Source organism: Papaver somniferum, chromosome 3 (genome assembly GCF_003573695.1).
Source record: "Papaver somniferum cultivar HN1 chromosome 3, ASM357369v1, whole genome shotgun sequence".
Lineage (NCBI taxonomy): Eukaryota > Viridiplantae > Streptophyta > Magnoliopsida > Ranunculales > Papaveraceae > Papaver > Papaver somniferum.
The window spans coordinates 6,864,266-6,877,239 of NC_039360.1; positions in this window are offsets into that span (position 1 = coordinate 6,864,266).

The window sequence follows — 12,974 nt, forward strand, 5'->3', positions numbered from 1 at the left end:
ATCAAGTAGATAAATTTTAAAAAAAAACTTTTGTTCCTTTTGTATATATTTTGCTAATCCAATATGATCTCGGCTGAAATATGTTGGATTTTTGCCTTGAATAACAGAGTTTTAATTCTGCTTTCGCCGAAATCGGGTATTCTCTCTCCTTTTACTCTACTCAGCATGTCCCTTTCCATATGTTGCATTTTAATTCTTTCCATATTTTGAAACATTGAGGACAATGTTTAGTTTAGGTTTGGGGGTATAGAGTAGATGCCACGATAATATGCTATAATTAAAAACGAACTCCTTCTTCTTTTTGAAAAAATTGAAAAATTCCAAAAAAATTGAAAAATCAAATTTGAAAAAACAATTAAAAAAATGAAAAAATCATAAAAATGGAGCTCATTTACCTTGAAATGTTGACTCTTGTGCAAATATGTATTTTTATTAGGAGTCTTAGTCTAGATATTTAGGCACCCTGATTCTAGCACAATTCACATAGTGATAAGAAATTTGCACGCGCACGATCTCCCAATACATGTATGGCCTCGATCTTCAAGGTGTTTGATAGGAAGTTACGATTGCCAATCACTTTAGAATACTGAACGAAACTTGACTAGCTTGTTCTTTGGTTGGTTGGGATAGAAGGTGGAGGTTACATTAAGAAAGACAACCATCGAATTTAACTGGGTGCATCAAAAAGGGCTACCTCTTGCAAAGTGTCATGTAATTTTTGTTTCCTTTTGTATATGTATCAAAAGTGTTTCCTTATGCAAAAAAAAAAAAGGAGAAAAAAATATCAGAAAAATACAAAAAAAAAAAATCAAGTATTTATCAATTCCATCATCTCTTGTTCCAAAAATAAAAAGAGAGTAGTCAATGTAAATAAGAGTCATGTAAAGAGTCATTTTGTTGTTTCTTTGTAATAAGCAAGGAGGGTGTATGCCATTGATGTACAACGCGAGTAATTGTGAAATACCTCCAACTCATTCACAATTCTCGTAAAGTCCGGACAGCTAGCTAGATTTCGACCTCAGTTCTTAGCCTGAGAAACTATCTCTTGGTGATTAGTAGTCATAACTTCAGATCTTTCTTTACACATGTGTAGATACACTTTACACTCTTATCACATGTCTTTTTTTTGTTATCAGTGCTAGGATTGTGCCTTCGATAGCTAGATTGACATCTCCATTTTGCTGTGAGCTTAAACTGTTTTGCACATGTCACATTTGATGGAATCTGAGCTTATATTTTGACCTAGAACTTTGTAGGTACGTTCTAAGCAAACCTTCACGAGACTTCAACTCGTCCACTAGGGACACTTAGTGGTTTAAAAGGCTTAGTGCATACGCTAAATGCATTCGAGAGACCAGCGACAGTGGTATAATTAGGATTTCCTTAGTTTTGTTTTACTTGAGGACAAGTAAAATTCAGGTTTGGGGGTATTTGATGAGTGCCAAATATTGTATATATTTATCCCTTTTTGTTGGCATTTAACTCATCTTTTGTGCATTAATTTTACATTTTATCCCATATTCTGTATTTTCATTGTTTTCAAGAATAAATATTTTTATTAATTAATTTTGCATTTTTAGGTAATAAATAAAGTCTGGATGACTTGCGGAGCAAAAAGAGCAGAAAAGTAGTGAAAAGCCGGGAGAAATCACGCAAGGAAGCCGCAAAGAATGGTGCGCACAACCTCATTTTCTACACACAAAAACGCCTCCGTTCTCAGCCATCAGATCAGTTCTCAGAAGCATCCGACGGTCTCTCCTTCATAGAGCATCAAAATCTGAAGTCTCTGCCAAGCACCACAGCGCTGAAATTCCAAGCCTTCAGATTAGATGGTAGTTGAATCCAACGGTTGCTACCTTGCTGTTCATCAAAGTTTGATATCTCCGCCTTACACTAAGGCACCTAACCTAATCTAGCACCGTTCGTTTCGTTGTATCCCTTCATCCGACGGTCGCTCCTCGCTTGCCTCCGCATCACCGTCCGATCTACCGACCAGCTCCATATCTCACGGCTTAGTCTCGCTGAACATCAAAATTTGATGCGCCCGCTCAACACACTAGTACCTAATATCTATACCCCAAAACAAACGATCCCTAACCCAAATCGTTTTCTCCTCCTTCTTTCTTCTTCTTTCTCTCGACCCTCGTCTGCAACTCCATCATCATCCCTGCCACCACCTGCTCCACCATCTCTACCACCTCACCTCTGCAGCGCCATCACTTCTTCACCATCATCACCCGACACCACACCATCCCCCTAGCCGAGTTGCTTTAACTCCTCTCACCAACTGACCTAGGTGAGGGTTGATAAAACACCTCGAATTAGGGAGAAATTGACGCAATTGGAGACAGAGAAGGACCGAGAGAGAAGAAAAGAGGCATGGGTCACCACCAATTCAGCGGATTTGGTGAGCAATTTCGGAATTGAAAATACCTAATTTCTAATTTTAGGGTTTGAAAAAAATGGGTATTTGTATGCTATAAATAGAGAGTGTGTAGAGCAATTTCAGGGTGTTCTTGGACTAGCCAAGTAACCACCCAATTTGGGTTAGGTTCACTTCTAATTTCTAATTTCAAATTCCAAGTCCAATTTCTATTTCGGTTACAATTAAGTTTGTTTTAATGTCAATTTCAATTCCAACAGTTCAATTTAGGTTTTAATTTTGTGTTTAGCAAGTTTAATTTTGATTTAATTTTCAACTGTTAGTGCAATTAGGTTTATGTTAGTTTAATTTTAATGTTTGGTAATTTCTAGTTCCATGCTTGGTTATGTTTAATTCCAGTTCATGTTTCATTTCAGTCCCTGTGATTTTGTTTTAAATGTCTAGTCCATGTTCTATTGTCTTGTGTAATTCATGTTAAGTATGTTCACTGTTAGTGGTGGAAGTTTAGGTTATAATTCTTGTAAATCGAGCTAATTGAGAAATGGAGGAATTTAGTGCTCATTAGCAAGCTTCTTCTCCTTCTATTCCATTTATGTATGCCCTGGAACATAGGCAGGCTAGAACCTCCACCTAGCTCCATTAGGGACAAGGATTTAACCAAAAACATCCACTGCCTAACATTTTTTCCTGCTCTTCTTTGTTATCTATCTGTTTTTGGCTTCTTATCACTGTTTTTATAGCTGTTTTTATAACTGTTTTGTGTGAATGTTAGGCTAAAGCCTTTGAAGCATTGTGTTGATTGAGCAGTGGGGAGAAACTAGTGCTCACTAGTGACTGTGAGCAAACTGGTTCTCTTCCCACTCTAGTAGTATGCCTAGGCTCACCTTCACCATTTCACCTTCATCATCTCCCCTGCCCTTGGCTTAGGCCTTGGTATGTAACTGTTTCCAGTCACTGTCATCACCTAGTAGTTTCTTTGATGTTTTTTTTTAGTTTACTTGTTCATTGTCTCACATTTTGTCACTTTAATTGTCACCTTAACTTTTACTTTGTTCCACTCTGTTTTGCTTTTGTTTTCTGTTTAGTCTCATTGTTTAGTTTCACTTCCATTCTGTTTAGTTTCATTGTTTTGCTTTTGTTTAGTTTCACTTTGTTCCATTCTGTTTAGTTTCATTGATCTGTTTACTTTTGTTCTGTTTAGTTCATTTTGTTCATAGTTACTGTTTACTTTTGATTCTGTTCACTGTCCAAATTCAATTCTATTTTCTGTCACAAAAGCCCACTGTAAATTCTTAAGGTTATAGCCAAAGGCTAAAAGCCCAAGTCACTTCAGGCCCAGTCCAGTTCATTGTTTGAGCCTGAGCCCAAGTTCACAGTTAACCAAAGCCCAGGTGAAAGGCTAAAAGCCCAGTTCACAGCTCATCATTCAAAGGCCCAAAGCCTAGTGCACTTCAAGACCAACTGAGCCCAAGCTCAGTTCATTTCATTGTTAAAAACAAACCCATTAGGCCCAATTTACTCAAAGGGTATTCAAAGCCCAACAATAGCCATTTAGAGCCCAAAATAGCTAGAAACTACAAAACACACCCAGTCTCTGTGGATCGACCCGTACTTGCACGAGCTACAACTGACGACCGTGCACTTGCGGTATTACTGTAGGCCCGTTTCATTTCGCTTTAATTTTTTTACACATCCCCGGGCCCACCAGTTACTCTTTTAAGCATACTTCAAAGTTATTGATGGTTTCTGTAAGTTGAATGTGTGACTGCGCCGCCTTGTAATACCGGTGAGGCTTTGGGTATCAAAGCTCCACTGAGCTTCCCTCGCCTCGATTCAACTTACATTAGCTCGGATTGATTCCATAGGGGTGTGCTCAAATTGTAACGAATTCCTTTTAGAAGGAATAGAAGCTGGTCTAGAAAACAATCTAAGTGGAGCCATCATGCTTTTTATTTGCTAGAAATCAGTAGGTTTGATTTGGTCGAGTCATCCTTGTTTGTGATTGTATAGAATTCCCTTGTAATTAAGAATGTCGAACTGGTATGACAGAAGCCAATACAATGAGTATCGATCTGAATTTGAATATGGACATCATCATTTTTATGACCATGGTGGGAATAGTAGTTGGGAACGCCAACCTTTTCAAGGTTATGGTTCATACCATGGTGAGTCCAATTACTATCCACACGCGAATTGGTCTTACGAGCAAGAAAATCAGGAACACTGTAGTACTGGTTACTCGTTTTTGGAAACTAGTCATGATTATGATATTTCTGAACCTGTTCCATCTCTAGAAGAGACCCAACAACGGATTGAAAGGACATATAAACGTTTAGTTGCAATGAATAGTTCAAAAGAAGAGTGTACACGATATTCTGAGATGATAAACGAGAGTGGTGAACGTATAAGTGTTATGCTCAGTGAAATTCAGGCACGTCTAGAGGCAGAAAATGAACAGTTGGCTAATGTTGCTCGAAATAATCTAAATTTCCAAAATAGGGTTTCTAATTCTACCCTTGGTATCAATAGTGAATATTTGCCTAATTTAGAGGACGAGGCTAGAATAAAAGACACTACTTATTTAGATAAGGTTCAATCATCTTTGTATTATTATGATGATGAGGATAGTAGTAATGAAGAATCTGAAATATGTAGGCATAGTGATCAGGAATCTATTAATCCAATTGAGCTTTATAATGATTATATTATTTCTAGTTCAAATCCAAATAATTTTTATGATTATTCACCTATTCAAAAGGACGAGGATTTGATTAGGGATACCACCGTTTTAGATGATGTAGTTTTTCCTTTTGATTACGAAGCCGATAGTGGTTTAGAGGAACGGGTTTATTCCGAAAATGTTGTCTTAGAGTCTAGCGACTTAGAAACAATAGTATTAGATGAAGAAGATATACCCGTAGAGATGAGTAAAGATGCACTACTTGATAATAAATTAGAAAAATCAATTGACCATTTTCAAGAATCTAATGATCCAGAGATTAGGGAGATTGTAACTAGTCTATCTAGAGACACTGAAAACTCTAAGTTTGGGGGTGATTATCACCTTCCTAGTGCCTTACCTTTAACTCTCAGAAAGTCCCTTCACTTAGGACTTGATATATCTGCCTCGACAATTTTACAAGATTACCTTCATACTCGTTTTCCCGAACCTAATGATGTCCAGGAAGAAGTTCAGTCGTTAGAAACCCATCCTCTGGTTGATGTGGTTTGCCCAGGCTATGATCCCCAAATTGACTTTGTTTTCCCACCAAATAGTTTTCTTCCAACTGTGGAACGTTTATATTCCAAATTTTTCGAATATTAAGTTGTGAGACTAAACCTAAATGATTTAGGAAATTAGAATCGACACATTTGCTTAAGAATGACCACTACTCTCATTTTGGTCAATTATGTAAGTAAAATCTTATTGACTTAGAGGATCCTCGGTTATTTAGGTTATTATTGTGCGCTTCTAAGATCATATTAGAGTTTTTCCAGACTCTAGGACCTAATGATTCGAATCCCACCTATGAAGAAACGCAGCCAATGAAAATTTTCTATTTAGACCCTTTCATAGAACCTGAACCTGAACCACAATTATATATAAATTTCTTAATCAGGAAACTAAGTAAGGGCATGCTAGTCTTGTTCACTTTCTTGGTTCATTGTAGTTTCCTTTGGTCAGCTCTATTTAGTTTTGAAGACCCACAGTTATTTCGACTGTTATTTTATGGTTCGAGTTGACTAATCCTTTCCTAAGTCTGGCTGAAGACTTTAAACTTAGCACTTCTTGGGAGGTATCCCATGCTCATGCAACACGGTAATACCTTTCCTTAACTCTTTCGCTTCAAATGGTATTAGTTTCTCCTTGTTCATGCTTTTAGTTTCATCTTTAGAACATTGAGGACAATGTTAGATTTAAGTTTGGGGGTATGGGAGAAACTTTTTAGTTGCAATTATTAAACTCCAGAGCCTAGAAATTTATGCATATTAAGGTTTGCACTAAACAATCTAAGTGGATGGGAACATCTTGATTGTAGGAGTTGAGGAACCAATCTGATTAGATGGAAACATCTAGAAGAGTCTATTCCTAAAAGCACAGAGCTCAGGTGTTAGAAATAACATGATAGTTGCACCATATCTCGTTGAGTCCTTTTCATTTTATTTTTTATTTTTTTTTTCATTTTAAACTATGTTTCTCTAAGTGATTAGGTGGGTCACACGATTCAAGTTGTTACCACTGCTAGGGTGAATTAGAGTGACTGAGTTACTAAAAAAAAAAGAGACTGGACCAGTTAGACCAATCGGAATAAGTATTAACACTTGGATAGCAATATGCGTGTGTTCTCCCTGTTTCCGTCGCCTAAGCAAGCGTGAAATGCAGGACCCGTGGGAACTATCGTGTAATCTGCTGACAAGAAGCATGCGCTTGGATCAAAAAGATCTATTCATGCCGTTAAGTTAAAAAAAATGGTTATTGTTCTGTGTAGTCAACTGCTGGTTCCCTTTTATTTGCCAGTTTGTTGATCTAGATTTAAGTTATTGACCGCTGGTTCCCTTGTATATGCCAGTTGTGTTGATATTAGTCAGACCGGTATCTCAGTCCATTTTTATTTTATTTTTCTATTTAATTGATGATATTAATAAACCAATATAGTATGGAGTATGATAAAAAGAGACGAACAATCTGTAGTAAGCTATTCAACCTAAAGCAATTGGTTGAGAGGCATAATTCGATTCTTTTAAACAACGATGTAACAACTGTTGGGATAAATAAACTTCTTGACATAAGCTATTATGACAATGCTAGTAATGGAAAGGACCCTGAAAGAGGGTCAGGCGTGTTGAATCATACCTACATAGATATACTGAACATCTGGAAAAAAAAAAATACATTATGGTAGAAGATATATAAATATTTTCTACAATAGGGTCGGAGATGTTATTCTGGCTCCAGTAGTAATGATACAAAGAAAATATATATATCGAGCATGAGACAAAGATGTAATTCTGACTCATATCAATGAGAGTTGGAAACTTTGGTATAAGCATTTTACTGAGAATGGTACAAGCAATGTAATGCGAATATCATATATTGTCAATTACAAGAGATATAGGGAGTTTAAAGATCAACAAACTCACTATATTCTTAGATAAGATCATACCCTAGACGTCAACTTTAATGGCAACAACGACTTTGCCAAATCAAAACACTTACCTAAATTTTCTTATTTTTCCATCTTTTGTTACATGATAGTTTAACCGATATTTCATTACATGATAGTTTTCCAAATCATAGACTATTTGTTACATGATAGTTTAACCGATATTTCATTACCTAAAATAAAGAAGAAAAAAATTGCGAATAATTACACCCATTATGTTTCCTTATAGTATGAAAAAGTATATCATTTCCATGAGATTAAAATACTCTAAATCACTTGAGATATACTCTAAAGCACTTGATTTATAAGGATCATTCGTGCATTATGATGAAATATATATCATCTTCATGAATTGTAACAGTCTAAAGTAAATGGGATAAATCTTATTTTTTTACGTAATAAGGCCACACCACTTATTACATGAAGCTCTTAAGGAAATATAAATCTACTTATTGAATTGTTTCCTTATATAGTACCATGCGATGACTAGATTATCACAAGTAATAATCAAGCAAACCAAGCGATGTAATTTTTCCTTATCGAACCAATTCCATGAGCCATGTATGCACCAAGAGATAATCACACTTTGTTAAGTTCTTACTAACACGAAATTTGTGCAAACGCTTATCATACAAAAACTCACTGTGAGAATGGGAAGGCATCTACAAATTACCTCTAACGAATGTGAAAGAAATCACTTATAGAGAAAATAATGATCCAATTAGTCTAGTGAACTGTAAATCCCTAATATTTGGATAATTGAATCCACATCGCCACTGACAATGTAATGTTGGATATTGACTCATTCAGGTTTTGACATAACCATAAAGACACTTTGGTTACTACATGACGTTCCGTTTTGAAAGAACTCACACGGATATTCTTTTATTTGAGTAAACAAGAAAATAGGAATTACGTAGATTGAAATAATAAAAAGTGACGGAATCTCTCACAATAAATACTTTCTAAAGTACTAGAAACACCACCTCCCCTCCCATTATTCTTTTAAAGTGATAAAGCATGTCATTCATTTTACAAAGTATTTTTTTTGGTAAACAGGAATGAGACCATCCTAAGATGCAAATGGTAAACAACTCATTCTTTCAAAAGAAAAAGGTGTTATTTGTGAACATATCCATGCAGAATGCAGTCCATTCATGTTTATGGCTCTGGTGGATGATTCAAAATGTTGGATTAGTTTTTTTTTTTTTTTTTTTGAAGCATTGGATTAATTATTGTTCACAAGAAATTATGCGTTTTTGAATAATCCTAGCACATAATATACAATTTAAGGGATCACCAACCTTGCCAAATGCTAGATATTTACATCAAAAGGACTTGATGAATGTAGAACATCCTACACCCCCTGGTCTCGCAGAGGCTATCATCAAAGGTTATAGACGGTGTCTAAGGATAGATTATGCGCAACAACCTTCCTATAAATGCTTGGGGGATATGCAATATTACACGCATATTCACTTATTCGTTTTAGAACCCACAATTAGTTAACCATTTTTGCGTACCAGTTGCTAACTGGTTATAAGCCTGACATTTGTGTTCTTACGCATTTTTGGTTGTGCAATATATGTACCATCACGACTCCACATCGTATTATAGTTGGTCATCAAAACGATTAAGTAGTTTTGTTGGATACGATTCCCGACAATCATCCGTATTTTGAAACCTTTGGCAGGCAATCTCTTAATCGCTAGAATTGCGGGTTGTTACTTGATGAGACAATCTTCCCATCATTATGGGGAGATATAAAAAATGATTTTTCCAGGGGAATGACATGTATTATCGTGGTGTGTTCCCTCTTTGTCTCAAATTAATTCTTGTGCTCCATAAATGTAATTGTGAAGTGAAAAAAAATTATCAATTTTCAGAATGTGCATTGACATCGTAAAGTGACAGGATCACACATGCCAGCTGCTAATATGTCTACGAGGTTATAAATTCTCAATAAAGACACCATAGACTAAGGTGTTTCAACTATAATTGGTGGAAGTGTAGTTGAGGTCGTGGCTCCATAAAAAAAGATGGAAGAGCCACCAGATTCGATCAGTGCACACCTAGAAAGAAAATAGGTGAACAAGGCACAAACCTAATTTATATCATTAATTAAACAATATCATTATATTGTCCTTGATTATGTCCATGAATCAAACTGGAGAACGCTCCGCAGTCTAAAGATTCTAAAGGATATTATGAGAACACAAACAAGTCAACGGAAAATTCGTGTGAGCATAATAATGATTATTATTTTCATATACAATTGCTCAAGGAAATAGAGCAAGATATGATCAAACCATGCTTCTTATTGTTCAAATGTCAACAAAGAGCATATTTAGCCTACACAAACCAGGTAGAACTTAGTTCTTTAACAAATATACAGGTATTTGTTGTGGTCGTGCTAACCAACCAACCAACTGTGAGCCTATGGGGACATACATAATTTTTTGACACCAAACGCAGAAAGACTCTCCTTGTGAAGCGAGGTATCGTACAAAGCCCTGGAATTGTTCACTATGTTGTAATGAACACTATAGCTTTGTTAAAAGAAAAAAAAATGAAATATCTGTTGTAGGGCCTTTGGCCCAACTGTGCGTTTGTAAACGGACTCCCAACAATACTCTGAATCGAGGCCCGGGGTAATCCGCCACTAATTTAGGAACCTAGCACCGAAAGCGTTAGTAATCAGACTCGACTTTTATTATGAACGGTTTTTTGGGGATCATGGTTTTTTTGGGGGACCATGGTTTTATTTTGGATAAAGACATTAGAAGTAAATCTAGGTCACCCCTTATCTAGATATTTATATTAATACCTAAATTACCCTCATGATTAATTTTGGGTGATGATTAGTTAGTGCTAATAATAGTTAGTATAATGATTAGTGAGATGATTAAGTTAAAGATAACTAGTGAGATTAAAAAATCAGATGGTTTTTTTTAAAGAAGTAGGATTATTGATAGAGTAAAGTTAGAGAAGATGAAGAAGGAAAACATGAAAAACGATGGATTTTACCAACCACAACCAGAGGAAGGGTATTTGGGTACCCAGGTATGCTTCAAACTTAGATAATGTTGGTTGAATTGCTCCAAACTTTCAAAAAAAATGAAATTTTTTATGTAGATTTGGGCCAGTTCGGTTACCATATGTCAAGAACATGTAACCGAACACACCTGAAAGTGTAGTTCGGTTAAGTTTTCCAAACACGCAGGTTACCGAACTCGCTCGTTAATGGAGGTTTTGGTCGTACAGTGTAATGTTCGGTTACCTAGGATAAAATGGTAGGTAACCGAACTTTGAACTTAAAAATTTATTTGGGTCATCTTGTGTGTTCGGTTGGTTCGCAAACTTCAACGTAACCAAGTTTCCAAACCGAACTGCAGGTTAATAGTAACCTAGTGTTAGAAGTTCGGTTGGTTCGCAATCTTCAGCATATTTTGCGAATCAACCGAACTGGGCTTATATATGCATATATGCAATTAGGCAAACATTCGGTTACTACGAAATTTATTTCTCGGCGAATTAGGTAGACTTCGGTTACGAAGTTTCAAAGGTAGAGTTCGGTTACAAAGAAAACTTAATATTTTTGCGAACGAACCGAACTTGTGGACTTCTCATGATTTTCGTAAACTAAAGTTCGGTGATATCCTTATTTTGCAAAGGAACCGAATTTATGGACTTGTGTTGTTCTAATACAAGGAGTTCGGTTAAACGTATTTTTTTGCGAATCAACCGAACTCTGAGTTCGCTTAAGAAAAATTAATTCGTGATAACCGAACTTTTCTCTAAAAAAAAACCCTCCATTAAACCTCTCTGCAACTTCCATTTTCAACTCATTTTAATGATTACTTCTCACTTATTCAACCAAAAACGAATGACAAGTAGTGGGTTTGTGGGAATATCTTTGTTAATGTTTTAAATTAAGCCATATATATAGTGGTGGTGGTGGTGGTGGTAATCGGAGGTGGTGGTGGTAATCGGTGGTTGGTGGTGGTGATAATCGGAGGTGGTGGTGGTGGTAATCGGCGGTGATGGGTGGTGGTGATAATCGGAGGTGGTGGTGGTGGTAATCAGCAATGGTGGGAGGAGGTGGTGGTTATATATATATATATAGGTGGTTATTGGGTTGGTTTTAAATTAAATTAGATTAAGGATAGGTTAGTCATTTCAATGTTTTAGGACACCCCTTATAACTATAGGGAAGGTGGCCTAATAAAACCGCGGTCCCCTCAAAAAAAAACATGATCCCTAAAAAATCGTTCTTTATTATAGAGTCGGATTCGAATGGACCGCGATCCATTGACAACCATACATTCTGCCCTATGCTTTGGACGGCCTGACTAAGGAAACAATTAGGCCCACCCAGAAATAGTACAAACATTTCTACTGTACCGAGTCCCGTGGTACAATACAACATGGTAAAAGGTCCTCATGGTAAAAGGTGAACCATGAGTGCATGACTTGCAAAACTGTTCTGTGATGGCCCAATTTAATTTGTTATCATATACAAAGGTTAACCATATCTAGACGCACTGTACTATTTATTTCTTATATGCGGATCCACTTTTCTTAAGTTAACATCACTGGTTTGTTGCATTTATTCACTTGCAAGTTATGAAAGTTTTTCGGGGTAATTTACGTTACCGGAGAAGATCATAATTTGAGTTACCTCCCCTACAGAACAAATATTAGTAAAATCTTCTCTCGTCAATTTTTCCATCCAAATCCGGTTAGCTGAATCAGCTGCTTCGTACAGCTGGATGCTTTTAGGGGAGGTAATTCAAATTATGATCTTCTCAGCTAACCGGGTTTGGATGGAAAAAGTGACGAACGGAGATTTTACTAATATTTGTTTTGTAAGGGAGGTAACTCAAATTATGATCTTTTCCAGGGGAGATACCGCAAATTAACCCAAGTTTTTTCATTTTTGTCCATAACGAATATCAATGAACAATAGAAGGATTAAATGAGAAGAGGGGGATCCCTTGACAGGCCCTTATTTGACGAGGCATTGCAGTCCCTTGAACGCCGTTAGATTAAAGTACAATGATGGTATAGGGTAAATCTAGGTAAACCCGCGACCCATATTCAACAACTTCTTCTCTTTTCGTCTTATCTTGTGTCTTGTCGGTGACAGAGTTTGATCATCAAGTTTCTTGGCGTTGTATGATCACGCCATCTCCTCTGTACACAAGAAATTGTCTAAACCCCCTGTTCTTTCCTTTCTTCCCCTAATTAGTGATGAATCAAATTATCCAGCTTGCCTCAAACGAAATTTTGGCTTCTTAATCATTGTTTAAAACTCAAAAATTCCTTGATGGAGTAAATAAAACCAGAACAATTCTGATCCTTATTCCGCTCCTATGTTTTAAGTTTCGGTTTGTCAAGTTTTGGGTCTGTTTTATCTTTTATGT